Source organism: Castanea sativa, chromosome 11 (assembly GCF_040712315.1).
Source record: "Castanea sativa cultivar Marrone di Chiusa Pesio chromosome 11, ASM4071231v1".
NCBI lineage: Eukaryota > Viridiplantae > Streptophyta > Magnoliopsida > Fagales > Fagaceae > Castanea > Castanea sativa.
The window spans coordinates 33,938,935-33,959,919 of NC_134023.1; the positions used below are offsets into that span (position 1 = coordinate 33,938,935).

At 32.4% G+C, this 20,985-nt stretch overlaps 2 pseudogenes; both read left to right on the forward strand.

The window, feature by feature from the left end:
• The first annotated feature begins 1,537 nt into the window (after positions 1 to 1,537).
• LOC142616389 (aspartic proteinase CDR1-like) lies at positions 1,538 to 2,631 on the forward strand (annotated as a pseudogene).
• A 6,341-nt stretch (positions 2,632 to 8,972) lies between these two features.
• On the forward strand, positions 8,973 to 10,359 carry LOC142617991 (aspartic proteinase CDR1-like; annotated as a pseudogene).
• Positions 10,360 to 20,985: the final 10,626 nt, after the last annotated feature.

Genomic DNA, 20,985 nt, shown 5'->3' on the forward strand with positions numbered 1-20,985 from the left:
TAAAAATAACGCATAAGACAAAAAGGCACTTGTAGAAATCATGGGTTTCAAAGTTGGAATTGCATAAAATTTGGCAAGCTGAAGCAATATGGCCTTCTGAGCAATAATTGTAGCTTTGCCACAAGGTACCCGTTGAAAATGGACAATTCCTTCATTTAGGCTCCAAAAACTGCAACTTTGTCATTTATAGTAATTTTTGTTTCCTTAATAGCTTTTTGCTTAAAAATCAAAATAATGTCCCGCTTGTTTTGGGACGATCCTTAAGGTTAGTAGTTTATGTTTCTACATTTGACTCAATTTTACCATTTATGGTAAATTTCGTTATTTTGTCACCTAACCGTGTAATTAGAGTGAATTAGGGTTTTAGACATTTTTCTTGGTATTTATATGTTTTATAGTCGTCAAAGGCAATTTAGAATATTATCAATAAACATAGACTTTTGTTAAATTCTTTCTCTAGTGTATTCTAGTTTATCTCCTTGTGGATTCAAGAAAATCCCTCATGGATTCAAGGTTTACTGACAGAAGCTAGTAGTTTAATTTCTATTCCATCAAATGAGCATCGTGTGTGCTTTCTTTAGGCTTCCGCAACATCAAGGAGAGAGAGAAATGTAAAGCTATTTGGAGAAAGAGTTGATTGGACCAGATGCCTAGCTATTTGGAGTCAGGTCGAAGTCAGAGTTCAAGTCCCACCGCCGATCTCACCATCCACTTCTAAGCAAGGCAGTTAGGACCTAACACAAAATGCACCCATCTGCATAATCAAAACCTTCCCATTTGCATAATCAACCACATAGCAAAAACCTAATAAAAAGAAGCAAACAACCATATATAGCAAAACTTATGATTGAAGAAAAAATAGGTTTGTCCATTACTTGAATGCCCAAATAAACTACAAAATCAAACACCAATCTCATCAAATACCTCAATTACACAACTATCTCCTTTAGAGTTCACAACTTAAACCCAAGTCTTGCCCCCCAAAAAAAAAAAAAAAACTCTTAATTAAAAATGCTAAATCATACCCATCCACCTTAAAACCCAAGCTTGGTGGTTTTCTACCTAAACATTAAAAAAAAAAAAAAATACTGCACTGTATTAGATTAGGTGTAAAAATGGTGTTAGACGAATCTAGAAGTAGAGGAATTGTGTTACAGACTTTGATGGTGTTGCGGGTTGAATTTGGCTTCGAACAACAAGATCGTCAGTAGTACACAAACTCCAGCTCCGGTGAGACCACAAATGATGGGTCTGATTCAACATCAATTGGCTCTCTCTCTCTCTCTGTAAACTTGACCCTAAGTTTCTCTCTCCTCCTATCACCAGTCATGAAATTAGATTTCGTATTTTGAAGTCCACATGCACTATTTTGTTAGTATACTAATGGACCAGTAACAAATGTTTTAATTTGGCTCTTGTGCAAAGTTTATAGAGTAAATTGGTCAAAACAAAAGTTTAAGTGGTGTTATAGACACTAAATCAAAGCTCAAGGGGTATTAAGGCATTTTTCCCTATATTTTTTTCATAGCACATAGCCATGGCTTTGTGTTGTTCCATTCATCGTATCAATCATTCCAAGCAAACTTCTTCATTGTCTCCCAATCAAGCTCAAGCAGAAATAAACTCAAATGTAGGTGAATACCTCATTAAATACTCTCTTGGTACACCACCAGTTCAAATCCTAGGCTTTGTTGATACGGGTGATGATTTGATTTGGCTACAGTGTAAACCTTGCGATGAATGCTACAAGCCTACAATCAAAGAGCTCCACGTTTTGACCCTGAAAAGTCAAGCACATACAAAAATGTTTCATGCTCTTCATCCCTATGTCTACAGGGAAGCCCAGGCTCAGGCGGCAATAATTCAATTTGCCAATATTCTGTGATGTATGGTGATTCATCATTCTCAAATAGAGACCTTGCTATAACGGTGGAACCTTTGGTGCAAAAGGTTCCGGCATTGCTGGCCTTGGAGCTGGCGCAGTATCCCTTGTTTCCCAACTGGGTTCTTCTATTGAGGGAAAACTCTCCTACTGCTTTATTCCATTGACTTCCCAAGTTGGCGATACCACATGCAAATTGAATTTCAGTAGTAATGCCGTGGTTTCGGGTTCTGGAGCTGTGTCTGCTCCCTTATTGATCTCCGCAGATACTGACTACTTCTACTACCAAAAACTTGAAGCAATGAGTGTTGGAAGCAACAGAATCGACAAATTCTTCCGAGTCCGGAGACTCATCAAAGAGCAATATTATCATTGATTCAGGCACAACATTGACAATATTGCCATCTGAATTATACCCCAATTTTGAATCAGCAGTAAAAGATGAAATTGATTTTCCAACTACCGATGACCTGACTGGGTTTCTAACTCTTTGCTTCCAGTCCTCATCAGATAATCCTAGTGTTCCAAATATCACAGCGCACTTTGACGGTGCAGATGTGACTCTGACTTCTAGCACCACCTTAGTCAGAGTAAATGAGAAAGTTGTGTGCTTGGCTTTCACTAATGCATCAGATGAACCAGACTCAATCTCCATTTTTGGTAACTTAGCCCAAGCCAACGTGTTGGAAGGCTATGACATTGTAAAGAAAACTGTGTCCTTCAAGCCAACGGATTGCACCAAGCTTTAAGATGGAAATTGAAATGCCTATATTTGGTTTTTTTTTTTTTTTTTTCTTTTTTTCCTTCTAATTTTATATTTTCTCTCTGTTATGATTTCATATGTTTTGCGTGTGTAAGAAGCATGGATTTGTGAATGAATTCGCTCTACAATAAAAGTTTATTTATCCTTTTCTCTTCGTCTCTTTAGTAGCAATTAGGTTTTTGTATCACAAAAATCATTATCATCAACTTCATGACATAAAATACATACGATAGTGAAATACAAGAGAGAAAGAGAGCTACATCAACAACCAAAAGAGAGAGAGAGAGAGAATAATATATATCACGTTGGCCACATAAATAAATACAGTAACATTTTACAATGAGGGTGTTCTACAGTTTTGCTCTATATCCAAACAAAACCATGCCAACTATAAAGACGCTTCTAGTACATTATCGCATTCATAGTCATCTTGTTCTCTGGTTAAACAAGCAGCTTCTTCTCTTTTTGGCAATTATTGGGTGCTCTTGGAGTACCATAAATGCATGCTCTTCCCTTGCACATAACCGTGGATTTCACTAATAAAATTTATAGTGAGACCCATAATTCATGTAAGAGAGGAGAGTATGCATTTATTGTACTCTCCGAATATTCAATAATTTTCCTCTCTTTTTTAACTACAGAATTGTTTCTATATATGCTTTAAAGCTTTGTTCCCGAAGAAATGGGGCTTTAGATATTTGTACATGCTCTAAACCCTTTCAAAACATTGCTGAACAGAATGGAATTTTTGATAAATAATACAGTTTGTAAATGGGTAATTCAAAAAAAATCATATTTCTAAGAGATGCTCTTAAAAAGATAACTCACTTGTAACCGTATGTATATACATGGGATAAATAAACATATTTTTTATAATATATTTATATTTGAAAATATAAAATAGCTACTTATAAAATAAATATAATTTTAATTGAAACAAATGAAAAGGCATTATTTAAATTGTTATCCATTAAATTCTCAAAATATTTTTTCCAACCATTATTTGCATAATGATATAACAAAAATTATATATTAACAGCATATGTTATTAATTTTCTGTTGAGCTAGAATTTAGTTAACATTGATTAAGATTTGGTCTAGATGAGAATGAAACCTAAGCTAAAGCCTAAGTCCAACATAAATATAAATTCTATTTCCGTTATTTTATTTTTTAAATTTTCTCAAATTCCCATTGTAATCACAACCACGTCAATACATTCTCAAAGTCAAACCAAAATTTGATAAAAAAAATTACGTCAATACATTTTCTTTTTTTCCTTTTTTCTTTTCGGCTTTTACACTAATAAGTAATAACTCATTGGATACAAAAATTAAAAAAACTAAATGAGACGTGGTGCAAAATTCGACTCTAATTGAAAATCTCATTGAATTTTCTCTCTGTTTTAGATATATATGGTAGCTCATGTAATGCATGAGAAAGTTTAACATATTAATATTATGACTTCAAATCAAAAAATATGAATAATAATAAAAATATGATTTTTTTGTATTTTATTTTTTTATGATTATGAAATTTGATAACTATATATGTTACATTTAACAGAAATTTTTTGTGCATATGAATTATATATTCTAGTATTTTTAGACATATATTATGATTTTTGTTAAGTTCTAAATATTTGGTAATAAATGTTTACGTTCTAATTTTATGTAAGTTAGAAAATTGAGAACAAAAACATGTCCAATTTAAGTGTTAGACATTGCTCATGATGGATCAAGTTAAGATTCATGAACATTCAAGCTGCAAAAGGAAGAATTTAGAATTTGTAAGGCTCAACCGATCGAAAGAAAGACTCGACCTATCAAACATCATGTTTTGTAGAATTTTATTCAGGCCCAAAGCCCACAAAAACATTTTAGGGTTTGTGTCTGAAACTACCTAGTATAAAAGGAAATCCTTAAATACATTTTAGAAGTTCTTAGAAGTCTTGAAAGTTACTTTCAGTAGCCTTCTAACTCAACAAGCATCTACCGGAAAGAAAATCCATATATAAGAACTGGTGAGATAATTTGCTGCATACAAAATCAACTACTGCTGATGATCTAAATCTTTGAGTGGGATCTTAGAGTCACAAACGTAGGTGTTTGTGTTTAGCAAATTCAGATAGAAGAGTTTGTGAATTCGGAGCTGTGTGTGATCACATGAGTAAGTACTAGAAGATGTAGTTTTAGATTTAGGGAAAATTCTATTGTAAGACTTCCATTTTATCTTAGTGAATTTGTTTCCTTGAGGATAGTTTAGGTTAAATCCTCTCTAGGTTTTTTATCTTGAAACTGTTGGTTTCGTTGGTTTTCCTAGTTAATCATATCACTTCTTCTTTAATTTTCTACACTTAGTGATATGATTGTTTGTGTTTAACCAAGATCTAAATAATAAACCTAAGTAACAACTTGGTTAATTAATTAGGTTAAGCAATCTAAGTGTTCAAGGGTCTAATTGAGCTAACAAGTGATATCAGCGTGATTTACTTTGATTGGATTAATGACCTCAGTGAGATCCTTAATCCCTACGGTCATGGATAATTTTAAGTGTCTTTTTGCTCATATTTGTGAAAATTTGAATAAAGAAGATGCTAATTTTTTTTTTTTGTTGATTTATTAATGCCTGTGAAACTCTTTGTAAGAAATTATCTAAATCTTTGAAAATTGCTAAGAAATTTTAGAAAGAGTTAAAATTGGCTAATCTTGAAAAAAACTAATCGATTGTGAAATTGGATGAATCTAATAAAAAGAATGAATTTTTGAGAAATCAATTTTCCTCTCGAGATAAAAAGATGAAAAGTTTGGAACAAGAGGTAGTTGAGTCTAACGCTGAATTGAAAAAAATTGTCTTATACCAAACTTGTTATTGATGACAGATCTATTTTTGTTTCCATTAAGCCAAAATATGAAAAGTTTATATTCCTCCATTTAAGAGGAATTATAAAGAAAAATTTTATTTTGCTAGGTAAGACAAAGGTAAAAATTCTGATGTAGATGCTGAAATTTCTAAACTTGTGTCTAAACCTATTGCTATAGTACAGAAGAAATATGCTTTTGTGCCTACCTATCGCATTTGTGGTGCTATTGGTTACATTAGACCAAATTTTTCTTTGTTGAGGCAAAAACCAAAACATGTGACTAAATCTGTCTCTAGGAATATTGATGTTCCTAATTTTGTTCTTGTCTATCAATTTTGTGATGTTATTGGTTACATTCGTCCTAACTGTTATATATTGAAATTTAAGCATTCAGTGTTTCAATCTAGGATATGTAATGATATTTCTCCTACAGAAGTCCTGATAAATTGTTTCATATACTTTTGAAAAATTTAAGCTTGTTAGCTTGTGAAAGGAAATTGCAAGATTTCTGTCTCTCTTCTAAGAAATTTGTAATCCCTCGAATACACTCTGTTTCTCATGGTTTTTCTCCTATAAAGCTAAAGACACATGTTGTATGGGTGACAAAAGATTTGTTGAGTTGCGTGTTGTTTACTTGTCCTTGATTTAATTATTTCAATTATTTAAGCACGTGTTTATTTTTATTTTTTTGGTTGTTTTGTTTTCTTAGGTTGTTTTGATTAATAAAAAAATCCAAAAATATTGAAAATTTTCAAAAAGACAAAAATATTTTATTTTGGGTCTTGTTTTATTTTTCTTTAGGATTACATGAATTATAATATTTCTCTCGACTTAGAACATGCTTGATATTATGGAGAAACACAGAAAGTATGTGTTGCATAACATAGTTCCTAAGCTATTTTTTCTTTTGTATGAGTATGTACTAGTTTGTAGATGTACTCATGGGTTGATTAAGAAATTGGTATTTCTTGTTTGTGTACCCTCTATAACTGAGTTGAGCACTGTCATGCATTGTTTCTGCATTTTATTCATTTAGCATAATGTGTGTTTTTTCATTTTTGGTTGTAATATAAAAACACAAAAAGATTTTTATTTTCATTTTTTTGTATTGCACACCACTAAGTGTGTAATTAAGGTTGGCCAATGAAATCTGAATTTTATGACTTTGCACCTTATTTAGCTTTGATGAGCTATTTTTTGCACTTTGCGAGTTCATGCTATTTAGTGCTTAATTGTGTGAGTTGTTTATAGTCTTTGAATAAACGATCTTGACTTTGATGTCACATCCTTTTGATAGTAAGGACTAGAAAATCCTAGGTGACAGGTATAAATAACTATCTCACCACTGTTCCTTGCCAATCATGAGCACCTGTGTGCTAATCATAAAAGCCGTGCTCTGTAAGGTGTAGCACTTGCACAACAAGATAAAATGAGGTGTTATCTTTTTATTAAAATGTGCATCAAGAGTATTTTCTTCTTTATCTCTAATATGCCTATGCATGATATCTTTGATTGAGCTCAAAAGTAAAATTTAAAAAAAAATCAAAAGAAAAAGAAAAGGCAAAAAAGAATCAAAATACTTTTACCTGATTGCAAGCGTGCTTTCTAGGAGATTTGAGGGTTATATGGTGTAACTCTTTAAGTGATGGTCACTTTTAAACCAATGTGATTGATAATGTAGAAAATTTGTTTGATTACTATATACATATCAACTTTTCTGTACTTTGTACACTTACTAGTTGCACACACTGTACGCAAATCAATGCTAAATCAAGTACATGAGAATGTGTGTGTTATATAATCTGGTCATCTTTAATTGCATAGAATTTGGTGTGTACATGCAAATATTTGTTTTGGGTGGGAATTTGAAGAAAAATGGGATTTTCATGTTTTAGAAGTTTGAATTATGTGATTTTAACTTATTGATTGGTTTTGATATTTGCATTTGAGCGCCTTTATATTTTTTCAACTTTCTGGATCTTGTTCATATGCATTACATCTCTTAAAAACTTCTTTTCAAGTTTTTTTTTTTTTTTTGCATGAAATTTCTAAATTTTTAAGTTTTAAAATTTTTAACTACTTCGACCAATCAAAATTGTGAGTTTTTGTGTTCAAAACTCTCTGCCTCTCTCGATCGATGCTTGATCAATGTTTGACTGATCGAAACTAAATTTTTTTCAGTTTTTAGATTCTTGTCCAATCAATCTTTTCATTCTTCATTTGTGATAGGATTCACATGCATTGTATTTTTTTCTTTATACATCTTCCATTTTTGCGATCATATCACTCATTGTTTTTCACACACAACACGCATACACTTTACCGAATTGGGTACTCAACTTGATTTAAAAATTGATTGATTAATTTTTAAGTTTTGTATATTTTAGTATATGCTATTTTTCTTGATCTATGAACTGCTAAAATTTGGGAAAACATTTTTAGAGATATGGTGGATAATAAATGTACAAATATTTTCTCTACTCTTACACCTTGACACATGAAAAAACTTTGCATGTTGAATTTTTATATCATTGAGATCTATACTGTCTAGAACTAACTGATTGTGCTTGGAAGTGTTTGCATGCATCTGTTCATGGGTCACATACTGTCGAGTTTACATCTATTGAAAGAGAGAATTATTGTATTCCTGTGTATCCTCAACTTATTTTTTTAGTGTGGTTTGTGTTGTTTTATTTTTCTCCACCTTCTAAATTTTCTCCGAAACTGTTTTTAAAACCTATGCTCTTCGTAAGGGGAGTTGCATTTGTTTTCTAAACTACATATTTTTTATGGTTCCTTGATGAATGAAAATTAAAAAAAGTTTCTTATTACGACGAATGAAAGTTTTAACATTTTTTTAAGTCACAGATCATGTGTGTGATGAGACTAGTAAATTGATAATGTAGTCAATTTGTGTTTACCAATCTCCTAAATTTGAGAGAGCAAATAGATATTTTTAGTTCATTTTTTTCTTAAATCTCGTTATGTGCTTAACTTACCTAAATATAGGAAAAAAATCTATCTTAATTAAAACGTAGGAATCAATTTGAATATAAATAAATTACAAAATTAATCCATTTCCACCTTATTTATTTCTCACTAATTCCAAATTTGAGCATTTTCAATCCAAATAACAATCTATCCAGCACATATCTGAGGTCATAAAAATTTTTATATGATGTTGATCTGTTGAACGATCGCAAAGTTTCTCTTGGTAGAAAATAGTTAATTTGCTGTCAATGTGTTTCAAATCCCTATAAATTTCGTATGATCGTCAAATTTGTTTTCATCTTCCTATTAACCATTATCAACTTATCAGATCTTTGGGAAAAACCTGAATTTTGTTTCTAGCATTGCCTTCGACATTTCTTCAATTCGTTTCTCACATTAAATATTTCTCTATTCTTCCCCGTATACACCAAAATCCTTCACCTTTTCATCATCACAAAACAGGCAACAAGAAGTCATGGCATCTCTACACTCAGTTCCTTACTTGGATGCATTGGTAACAACATTCTCCATTGTCATTCTTTGTAGCTTATCTCTCATCGAGGCTTCCAATGATGGCTTTAGCGTGGAGCTAATGCACCGCGATTCTCCAAAATCTCCCTTCTATGACCCTTCAGAAACTCCCCAACAACGGTTAGCCAATGCTTTGCGTCGTTCCATTAACCGTGTCAATCATTTTAGGCCAACTTCTTCATTCTCTACCAATGCACTTGATTCTGAAATAATCCCAAATGAAGGTGAATACCTCATGCAATACGCTGTCGGTACACCACCAGTCCAAGTGTTCGGAATTGCTGATACGGGCAGTGATTTGACTTGGCTACAGTGCAGGCCTTGCACTAAATGCTACAAACAAACATCTCCAATTTTTGATCCTGCAAAGTCAAGCACATAAAATAGTTCCATGCACTGCTCCCCAGTGTAACTATGTACCAGGATCTTGCGTAGGCGCTAATAAATGTACATATAGCGTGAGATATGGCGATGGATCTATCTCAGGCGGAGACCTTGCTCTCGACACTGTCACACTGGGATCAACTGCAAGTTTCCCTAGAACTGTCATAGGATGTGGACATGACAACTCTGGAATTTTTGGTGCAAAAGGTTCTGGGATTGTTGGCCTTGGAAGCAGCCCGCTTTCTCTTGTTTCCCAGTTGGGAACTTCTATTGCTGGCAAATTCTCCTACTGCTTGATTCCATTTGACAAACCCAATGCCCAAAGCAAATTGAATTTCGGTACTAATGCCGTGGTATCAGGTCCTGGAGCTGTGACTACTCCCTTAGCCACCAATCAAAATGACGTCTATTACACCCTAACACTTGAAGCAATTAGTGTTGGCCCAACAAAAATCACCTCGACTTCTGCCAAAGCAGCAGGGGGCAATATTATCATTGATTCAGGCACAACATTGACATTATTGCCATCAAACTTGTACACCGGTTTTGAAGCAGCATTAAAAGCCCAAATTAAATTAAAAGGCGTTAAAGACCCGAATCAAACCTTCAGTCTTTGCTTCGACTCCCCCGAATCTACTTTTAAAGTTCCAACTATCATAGCTCATTTCACCGGTGGTGCAGATGTGACGCTGAGTGCGATCAACACTTTCATTGGAGATGAAACAATGTCGTGCATGGCTTTCATTCCTGCAGGTGACTCAATCGCCATTTTCGGTAACTTGGCCCAAGCTGATCAGTTGGTAGGCTATGATATTGTCAAGAAAACTGTGTCCTCTAAGCCAACGGATTGCACCAAGGCTTAATAATGCCTCTCTACCTATCTGGTGTTTTTCTTTTTATTTTTTTTCCCTCTTACAAGTTCATACGTTAGTTTTTTGAGAATAAAATAAAAAGAAATTGCTGGATTGTAGGTCTAATAAATTATGAATTGAATTTTCCTCAAAAATTAAAAAATAAACTGGCTATAAATCATACCATATGCAATGAAAAATTCACACACACACACACACACACACACACATATATATATATATATATATATATTTTGTACTGATACTCTTAAGTCATTTTAATCATAATTTCATGATTTTTAACTTGGGCTTAAATTTATCGTGATTTGATGTTTGGACTTTCGGTCAAATCTTGGCTAATTCCCAATTAGGGTTGGTAAAACTTAATCAAAAATAATAATTTGGGGGTTTTAAACTTTTCGACCGTTAAAATGATTTATTTGATATATGTTCACGACAAAAAAAAAATAATTATATCAAATAATTACTTTTTCTTTTTCATATTGATAATGAAATTTTTGGAAAGGGCTTAAATTGGTAATTTGGCATGCAAATCAAAGCCATACAAGATATGGTATCAACAGTAGAGACAACAGCAATAATAGGCCTCTTCCTTTTGATGTTCTTTTTACATTGCCAAGAAGTAAGGTATTTGTGAAATTATTTGTAAAAATTAAAAAATGCTAATCTTTTTTCTTCCAAACAACATCAACAAGTATTTCAAGGTCTAAATTTTATTTATTTATAGTTTAAAATAAAAAGTCAGGTCATAGGTTAGTCGGTTGGGTCAGGTTAACCCTTTTTTTTGTATTCCCATTTATATTTCACTAATCATAACTTGTCATGTATTTATTTTTGTCTATTTTAAATTTTGACTCTTTTATAAGGAAAGTTAAACAAATATATAGTGAATTGTGATTGATGGAATATAAAATAAAACACAATAAGTGGTACAGAGGATTTGTATTCTTTGTTAGATGTATATAAACAGAGGAGGACTAGTCATTACTCATTATGTAATCAGTCATTTCCAATGTGAAAGTGATCATAACATATGTCTCTGAAGATTTTTTATTTTTTTTTGGTTGCTTCCTTTGGACATTTAATTTCTGCTGTGAAATCCTCTTTAGGTATTTTTTGCTCTATTTCTTTTTCTCATACACGTAGTTTAGGTAATTCTATAGTTCATAGCTAGTACTGTAAATGAACCAAGCCAATCATGAATAACTTGGGCTCGGCTCGATAAAAAGCTTGTTTATGTTTGTTTGTGTTTGTTTGTTTATAAATAAGTCAAGCTTAAGCCTTAGTTTTAGACTCGTTTAATAAACAAGCAGAGCCTAAGCAAAAAAATTTGTTCACGAACAAGTTCGTGATCTATTAGGCTTGATACACAACAATTTAAGCATAGACTCATTTATAAGTTTATATGTGTTAACTAAATATACTCATTGCATATATTTTAATAATGACATGGCCAATATAAGACCACCATCTATATTACCTTAATTTTTACCTTCCCTCTAAACTGATCAAGAACTACTTTAGACTATAGTTAGATTTAAAAATAAATAATTAATTAAGTAGGCCACATATGATCATTTCCTATCAATAATTTAAAGTAAAATTATGAAACATGTTAGTATTTTCTCATTCATAATAGGTACAAACAGGTATTTCTCTAGTCCTTCACTATCTAATGTAAATGTAAAAATTGTACTTTGAAGAATTGCTGAAACTATAGACAATAAATGATGAATGAATGAATAAATTATATTATGTAAATTAATAATTTGAATAATGGCTAATCATAAGTAAGACTAGATGCATAATAAAATGAGTATACTATTTTTTTTTCCTTAATTTTAGAGATTTAAGCATTTAATAATGTAATTTTTTTAGATCTCAAGCTCAAAAACTTAACCTGAGCTCGAGTTTGAGCTTGATATTAAGCTTGAGTTTGGATTGACTAATTAATCAAGCTAAGCCAAGTTAAGCTCAAGCTTTTTAGCTTTCCCATGAGCTTAAGCTCAAACACTATTTTTAAGCTTGTTACAAGCTCAAGCACAAACCAAGCTTAAACTTTTGATTTTCCTGACGAGTCAAGCTTAAAAATGCACTACTTGACAAAACTTAGCTCATTTATAGCCCTATTCATAGTCTTGCTAAACATGCGAGACATGTTAGCGATTATCTAGTGTGGATAGAGGATTTTCCTCCAAAGCTTCATGATGTTCTCTTAACTTATTTTGGCTAATATTTTTCTTTTCTTCTAAAAAAACGGTAAATTAAAGTCCATCATGAGACCTTTTCAACGAATCCCCACTTGAACTAATTAGTGCTTGTTTAATTATAATTTAATCGAAATTAGATTACAATCACACATCACAAAAATGGATAAGGCTTTTAATCAAAGATTTGATATTTTTTATATTGTTTCTGTTTGAATTCTGATTTGGACTGGTGAATTGTCATTTTAACGAGAATTTCATGATTTTTAACATGGGCATAAATTTTTTTTGATCGGATGTTTGGACTTTTGGTCAAACCTTGACTAAACCCCAATCAAGGTTGGTAAAACTTAGTCAAAAATAGTGATTTTGGGATTTTAAACTCTTGGACCTTTAAAATAATTTATTCAATATATGTTTAGAACAAATTATTTCATGTAGTTACTTTTTTTCGTTTCATATTAATAATGCAATTTTTGGCCTTTTAGGGCTTAAATTGGTAATTTTGCATGCAAATCAAAGTTGTACAAGATATGGTATCAACAATATAAACAACAACAATAATAGGCCTCTTCCTTTTGATGTTCCTTTTACATTGCCAAGAAGTAAGGAATTTATGAATTTATTTTTCAAAATTAAAAAAATGTTAATCTTTTTTCTTCACAAACAACGTCAATGATATTTCAAGGTCTAATTTCTATTTCTTTATACTTTAAAATAAAAGATTGGATCATAGGTTAGTCAGTCAGGTTGGGTTAACCTTTTTTTGTTCCAGGTCAAAAAATTTGGGTTCAAGTCAAGTTCAATTTTTCTATCTCTAATTTGAATTTTGGTTGATATAAGAAATTTGTTTGGATGAAGGGGAAAATTTGTTCCTAAATGTTAGGTTTTAAATATTTAGTTATAAATGTTTAGGAACTAAATTTGTTGTATGTTGGCAAACCGAGAACAAAAACATGTCTAGTGTAAGATCTTAATGTCTTCGAAGTGATTTAAACATTGCTCAAGTTGATACAAGTCAAGATTCAAGAACGTAGAGAAGGATTGAAAATTTTTCAAGTTCGACCAATCGAAGAGAAGCCTTGACTAATTTAACTGTGATCAACAGAATTTTAATTGAAGCCCAACAACATGCGAAAACATTTAGGGTTTGAGTCCAACACCAACTAGGTATAACACGAAAATCCTAATACACATTTTTCAAGTTTTGAGAGTTACTCTTGCGAGATCTGTGAGGTTTAATACCTTCTAACTCTATCAAGCACCTACCAGAGATCAAATCCATATTTCTATTACAGGAGGAATAAAGTTGCAACCAAGCCTTTAGCTATCAAGTGTCTTGAAGATCAAGGCATGAATAGGTGGTTCATGTGGGAATAGATCCAAATCAAGGAAGTCTGTGGAATTCAGAGCTCGGTTTTGTAAATCTCAACTTGATATACTTTGAAATGAATTGTTTCATTGGTTTTCTTATGTCATCATATCTTGTGTTATTTAAATTTCTGCAGTAAATGTTAATTGCGATGAATGTTTAACCTAGATCTGATTAATTGACCTAAGTAACTACTTGGGTAACAAATTAGGATAAGCATATTGTGTTTTCAAGGGGGTCCAAAACTTAACAAGTGGTATTAGAGTAGGTTAGCTCTTGATTTGGTAGTTTTTCCTAGAGTCAATCCTTAATACCTGTTGTCATGGATCGTGATCACTCTTTGGTGATCCATCCCCACTTTGATGGGAATAACTATGTTTACTGGACGGTGACGATGAAAGCCTTCTTGAAATCTTTGGATGAGAAAGTTTGGCTGTTTGTGGAAACTGGTTGGAAAAAACCCACCACTCTTGTGACTCAATGGACTGATGCCTGAAAGGAAGCAACTAGCTTTAATAGCAAGGCAGTGAATGCAATATTCAATGTTGTTTCACTAGAAGAATTTAAAAAGATAGCTAATGTAAAAGTTTCTCACATTGAATGAAATATCTTTCAAACTGTGCATGAAGGAACAAAAGCTATGAAAATCAAAATTGCAACAGTTAATTTCTAGGTTTGAAAGTATCAGAGTGGAAGATGATGGGACCTTTGATGAATTTTACGCTAAACTCAATGACATAGTAAACTCTACTTTTAACTTTGGTGAAGTTTATGAGGAACCTATGATAGTTAGAAAAATCTTAAGATCCTTAACTGAAGACTTCAGACCCAAAGTCACTGTCATTACTGAGAGCAAGGATGTTTATACAATTCATGTGGGGAATTAGTTGGATCCCTACAAACTTGTGAGTCTGACTTACTTAAAACCAATAAGTCCAAATTTATGGCCTCGAAATTAGTAGAGATGTTGATGAGATCTCTTCTACTTATCAGACTGCTTATCTTGGCAAAAAAAATCTTTGTCGACCATAAGAAAGTGAAGAAGAATGAACAACCTAAAGGTGTTTCATCTAAAAAACCTTATTTTAGTAAAGATAAGGTTGGCCAATCTTCTAGCAACTCTTTGGGTCAACAATGTTTTGGATGTCAAGGTTTTGGGCATGTCAAAGCTGAATGTCCCACATACTTAATGTGTAAGGGTAAAGCTACATATGTTTGTCACTCTTAATGATGATGACGAATCAGATAGTGATCAAGAATGTAAGTTCATGGCCTTCACTGCTATTGTTGTAGTAGATGAATCTGTGGTTGCAGATGAGAGTCCTTCTGATTATGAACTCTCTGAGAATGCTGACTTACAATAAACTTACTACAAGCTGTGCAAGATTGCAGCAAAAGAAGCCATGAATGTTGACTTGGCTTTGAAAAAGATAGACACTCTTGAACTTGAAAAGAAAAACATTTTAGTCAAATTGTTTTATGATAATGAATTGATTAATACTATTAAAGTTGAGAACATGACTTTGATTGAAAAGGTTAAGGATTTAGAAATAGAATTGAATGTTGCTAGAGAACAACTTGGTAGGAATTCTAGCTCTAAGCTTGATAACATTGTCCAAACATCTTCTTCTAACAAGACTGGATTAAGATATGTTGAGAGTGGTTCTTCTCCTTTGTTGACTCATACTAAGTTTGTGTCTTCTTGTGTCTGTGCCTAAACTGGAAGTAAGAATTCAAAAGGAAGAAATTCTAGCCACTAGAAGAATCAAGGTGGATCTAAGTGACACCAAACCTAAGCAATCTACTCATCCTATAACTAAGAAACAACAAAAGCCTCAGTTGTTTTGTCATTTTTGTGGTGGATATGGGCATACTTGCCCAAACTACTTCAAGATGCATGCTAGCAAGCAAGCAACTAAAAAAAAAGTGTCTATGACAAAAGCACAAGATTCTGGAGTTGATCATAAATCTCATATGTCTAAAAACTCCAATTTCAAGCCTACATCTAAGAAGGTGTGGATACAAAAGACTCATCATAAATGAGCCTATTTGACATGGTCAATGTGTTTCATCTTTGGATTTTTTGGACAAATTTTTTTGTTTAGGGTTTAATTTTCTGCATCACATTCATGCATTTTATTCTAGGTTTGATTTGGTTGTTTTTAAGTTTTTGTCTAAATAAAAAATTCAAAAAAAATTCATTGCACACCATTTAGTATGTGATTAAGGTTGGCCAAAACAAATTTGCATTCATGATTGTGTACCTTATCTAGCTATGATAAGCTTTATTTATGCTACTTTATGCTTTATTCTGTGATTTGTATTTGCTCTTTAATGAAACGATCTTGATTTTGATGTCATATATTTTGATTGTAAGGACTAAAAAATCTTAGGAGAAATGTATAAATAACCATTTCACCACTATAACTCACTATTCATAAACATCTGTGTGCAAATCATAAAAGTCATGCTTGATAAGGTGTAGCAGTTGCACAGCAAGAAAAAAAAATGTTTAATATATATATATATATGTATATATATATATATATATATATATATATATATATATATATATATAAAAGGTATTTTCTTTTCCATTTCCTGTATACCCATGCATCATATCTTTGATTGTGCTAAAAAAAATTAAAATCAAAAGAAAAAGGAAAGAAAAAATAAAATAAAAAAGCTTTTAAAATAATTGCAAGCGTATTTTCTAAGAAATGTGGAAGTTACAGGATGTAACTCATTAGGTGATAGTCACTTTGAAACTAATGTGATTGATAATGTAGAAAATTTAAGTAAATTCTATCTACATATCACCTATTTTCTGTTTTATACACGTACTAGTTGCACACACTGCACGCAAATTAGTGCTAAATTTTGTACATAAGATTGTGTGTGTTGTCTAGTCTGGCCATCTTTTATTGCATAAGAAGTAATGTTTAATACACTTTTCTTTATTTGGGTGGAATTTGAAGAAAAATGGTTTAGAAGTTTTAAATCAAGTGATTTTTACTTCTTGTTTGTGTTTAAGTTTGAGAACTTCAGTGCAAATTTTTTTTTGAAACCTTTTGGATGTTTTCATGTACATTTCATGTCATAAAAACTGCTTTTGAGTAGGTTTTTTTCAAAATTGAAGATTTTTTCACTAGTTCAATTGATCAAAGCTAATCCTCCACTAATCGAAGAAACCCACTTTTTATGCCAAAACTTTCTATCCGGTTCAATTGAGGCTCGATCGATCGAAATTTTCTAGAAATCTATTTTGATCGATGCTCAATTCCTCTCGACCGATCAAAATTCGAAAATTTCAAAATCTTAACCCTTTGATAGATTAGTTTTTGTCCTCTTCTATCATTTTTCTTTGACTCTTCTCGATCCCTCTGAGAACTTATATATATATATATATATATATATATATATATATATATATATATATATATATATATATATTGTCTTTTCTGAGTCAAAGCTTCAAGGGTTTTGTTCTACACATCTAGTAAGGCGCTTTTTGATGTAGAACAAATCGCCATGGTATTTCTGGACTCTCGCACACGTATGAAATCATCGCGCAAAGCAAAAAGCCATTAGTAGAAATCGTGGGCAATAGAGTCGAAATTGCATGACATTTGGCAAGTTAAAGTTAAATGGCCTTCTGAGTTATAGTCATTGATTTGCCACAAGGTACCCCTTGAAAATGGCAAATTCTTCCGTTTAGCCCTCAAAAACTACAATTTTTCCGTTTATAGTAATTTTTGTATACTTAATAACTTTTTGCTTAAATATCAAAATAAGGTCCCTGCTTATTTTGGGATGATCCTTAAGGTCAGTAATTTTAATTTTGCATTTAACTTAATTTTACCATTTTTTGTAAAATTCGGTATTTTGCCACCTAACCTTGTAATTAGTGCGAATTAGGGTTTTAGACATTTCCTAATCTTCTTAGAGTTTTACTTTCTCAGTATTTATATGTTTTGTAGCCATCACAAGCAAAATAGATTATTACTAATAAAATACAGACTTTTAAAAAAAAATTATTTCTCTAGTGGACTCAAGGAACCCCTCGTGGATTTGAGGTTTACTACCTAAAAACTAACAGTTTAGTTTCTGTCTATCAAAGAGAGTATCATGTTTGCTTTCTTCAGGCTTCCGCGACATCACTTTTATCCTTTCTTTTTTATCAAAATTACATTCATACATGCATAAAACATTCATTTTTCTTGAAATTTTTAGACTTAGAAATTTTAGGGCTTTTGATGATTTTGGATGCTTTGATTTAAAATGATTAATGATTTTTTGTGTATACATGATATTAACATGATTCCTATGCTTTAATTTAAAATTTTAATGGTTCTTGAAATTTTTTCAAACTAGGGTTCATGTGTTGTTGAAGAAATTGGGGATTTTGTTCGATTGGGCTAAATTAGGTAAAATTGATCCATGTTTTTGATTGATTGTTTGTTTACAACATGCTCGATACTTGTTGTGATGATCACTTACTCAATTTGTGTGTTTTTAAAAAAATTAGGGTTTATGTTTATAAATTGGGGTTTTTTTTTATAAAACTGGATTTTCTTGGCCAATTTTCAAAATTCTGTGATTTTGAACACCTCAATGCATTAGTTTCATGCATCATATAGATTTTCAAGATTGCATTCCTATATCCTTTTTATCTCTCTAATGTAGTTTGCCCTTGGTTTTCTTTGTGTTTCTCTTCTATTTCTCCCTCTTTAGATCTTCGAAATGGGTCCTAAGAAAACTATTGCAAAGAAAGTGTCTAGGGGTACATCATCCTCTAGTGAACCTTTTAATTCCACTAGTTATCACACCGTGGAGAACTTCAAAAAATATGATACCTTGGTCAAATTTAGGTCCATTTGGACAGAGAGGAAAGTATATCTAGATGAGTTGGATCCCTTCACTCAACAAAATCTAGATTCTAGGGGTTGGTTGCCTATTTGTACAAGTTTAAAGTCTCCTCCTGCAGCTATAATTAGAGAAATCTTATATATTATGTCTATTCATTCTACTATATCTAGTGGTCACTTCTTAACTACATGGATTCGAGGTGATGAGTATTAGATCACTAAGAAAGTAATGGCTGATGCTCTCTCTATTCCTATTGTCTGTAACCCTGCATATCCATACACTAATCCTCCCTCTCTCATGTCACTTCTGTGTGACAAACCAATGACATGGGCAAATAAGCCTGGACTTGACATTAGTGAACAAACCGAAGTGAACTATTTGTTGTATAGGATTGGAGGTCATAGTGTTTTTCCTATTGATCTGTGTATATCCATGTATGCCCTTGTCACTGGTGCCGCCATTACTCTCCATTCTCTTTTCATTCAAACTATAGTAGAGGTTAACAGAAACACATCTAAGGATTGTTTCTATCCTTAGGATCTTAAAGTATCTAGGGTTTGTTTGTTTGTCCTCTTTTGAGTTTGTTCATCATATGGCACCTATGGGCTGAAGCAAAGTAGAGCACAAGAGAAGACTCTGGCAACAAGTGAAGGAACAAGAAAGCGACAAAGAATGGATCCTCCTCAAGGAGATGAGTAGATTGATCCAATAGTTCTTGTTGATGAGGATGCTCCCGCTACTAGCATTGCTAGAGATTCACCATCTCTCCGCTCCATGCTAGAGAGAGTGCTTGAGACACAACTGTCACATCACACTATGATGGAGACCTTCTTGACAACTCAGGCGGCTCATGGACAGCTCTTGGACTCACTAAACACGGATGTTACTATTTTGAGAGTTAAGTTCCATCAGTATAAGAGTTCTTTTCCACCACCTCCACCCTCGGATGACTGAGTTGATTGACTTTGGCAATACGTAACAAAAAGGAGGAGTAGTAGAGTAGGTTTAGTGGAGAATTCTTGTACTTAGGAGTTGTTTGTATTTAGGGGGAGTTCTAGTGTTTACATTTTTTTATTTATTATTATTTAGCTTTGTTTAAGCCTCTTCTTTACTGTTTTTATTTTACTTGTTTCACAAACTTGATGATTATGAGATATAGTGTTTTCCTTTGGTTTCTTTGTTTTATTTTTGTTTTTCTTGTTTTATTTTTGGTTTTGTGGTTCTAAGTTATGTTTTTACTGTATTTTCCAAGCATACCTTAATGGTTTATTTTCAGTATTTCAGAAATTTATAGGTTAATTCTTTTATGACGCTACTGTCTATTATTGCAACTTGTAGATAGTAGATTGTGATTAAATTGTACAGGGCAATTCATTGTAATTAGGTTAGTTCTTGAATTGAGAAATTCATGTTGTGTGTAAGTTTTGTCACAGATTGCCAAAGAGGGGGGGGGGGGAATGTCAGGTTCTAAATATTTAGTCATAAATGTTTAGGAACTATATTTGTTGTATGTTGGCAAACCAAGAAAACAAATATTTCTAGTATAAGATCTTAGTGTCTTTGAAGTGTTTCAACATTGTTCAAGTTGACACAAGTTAAGATTCAAGAACGTACAATCTGCAAAAAGAAAAATTGAAAATCTGTCAAGCTTGACCGATCGAAGAGAAGTCTCGACCAATCGAACTACGATTTGCAAAATTTTAATTGAAGCCCAATAGCAAATGAAAACGTTTTGGGTTTTAGTCCAACACTACTAGGTATTAAAGGAAAACCCTAATACATGTTTTTCGAGTCTCGAGAGTTACTCCTATGAGATCTATGAGGTTTTGTACTTTCTAACTCTATTAAAAATCTACCGGAGATCAAATCCATATTTCTAGTACTGGTGGAGTAAAGTTGTAGCCAAGCCTTCAACTATCAAGTGTCCTGAAGCTCAAGCCATGAACAGGTGGTTCATGTAAGAACAGATTCAAATCAAGGAAGTCTATGGAGTTTAGAGTCCAGCTTGGAAACTATATTAGATTTACTTCGAATTGGTATTCTTGATTGTAAATCTAAACTTAATATAGTGGATTATTCTTTTGGGATAGTTCTCCCCTAGGTTTTTTACCTTGAAGCAAGTTGTTTCATTGGTTTTCTTGGGTCATCACATCATGTGTTATTTAGATTTCCGTTGAGCATGTTGATCGTGATTAATGTTTAACCTAGATCTGATTAATTGACTAAGTAACTACTTGGCTAATAATTTAGGTT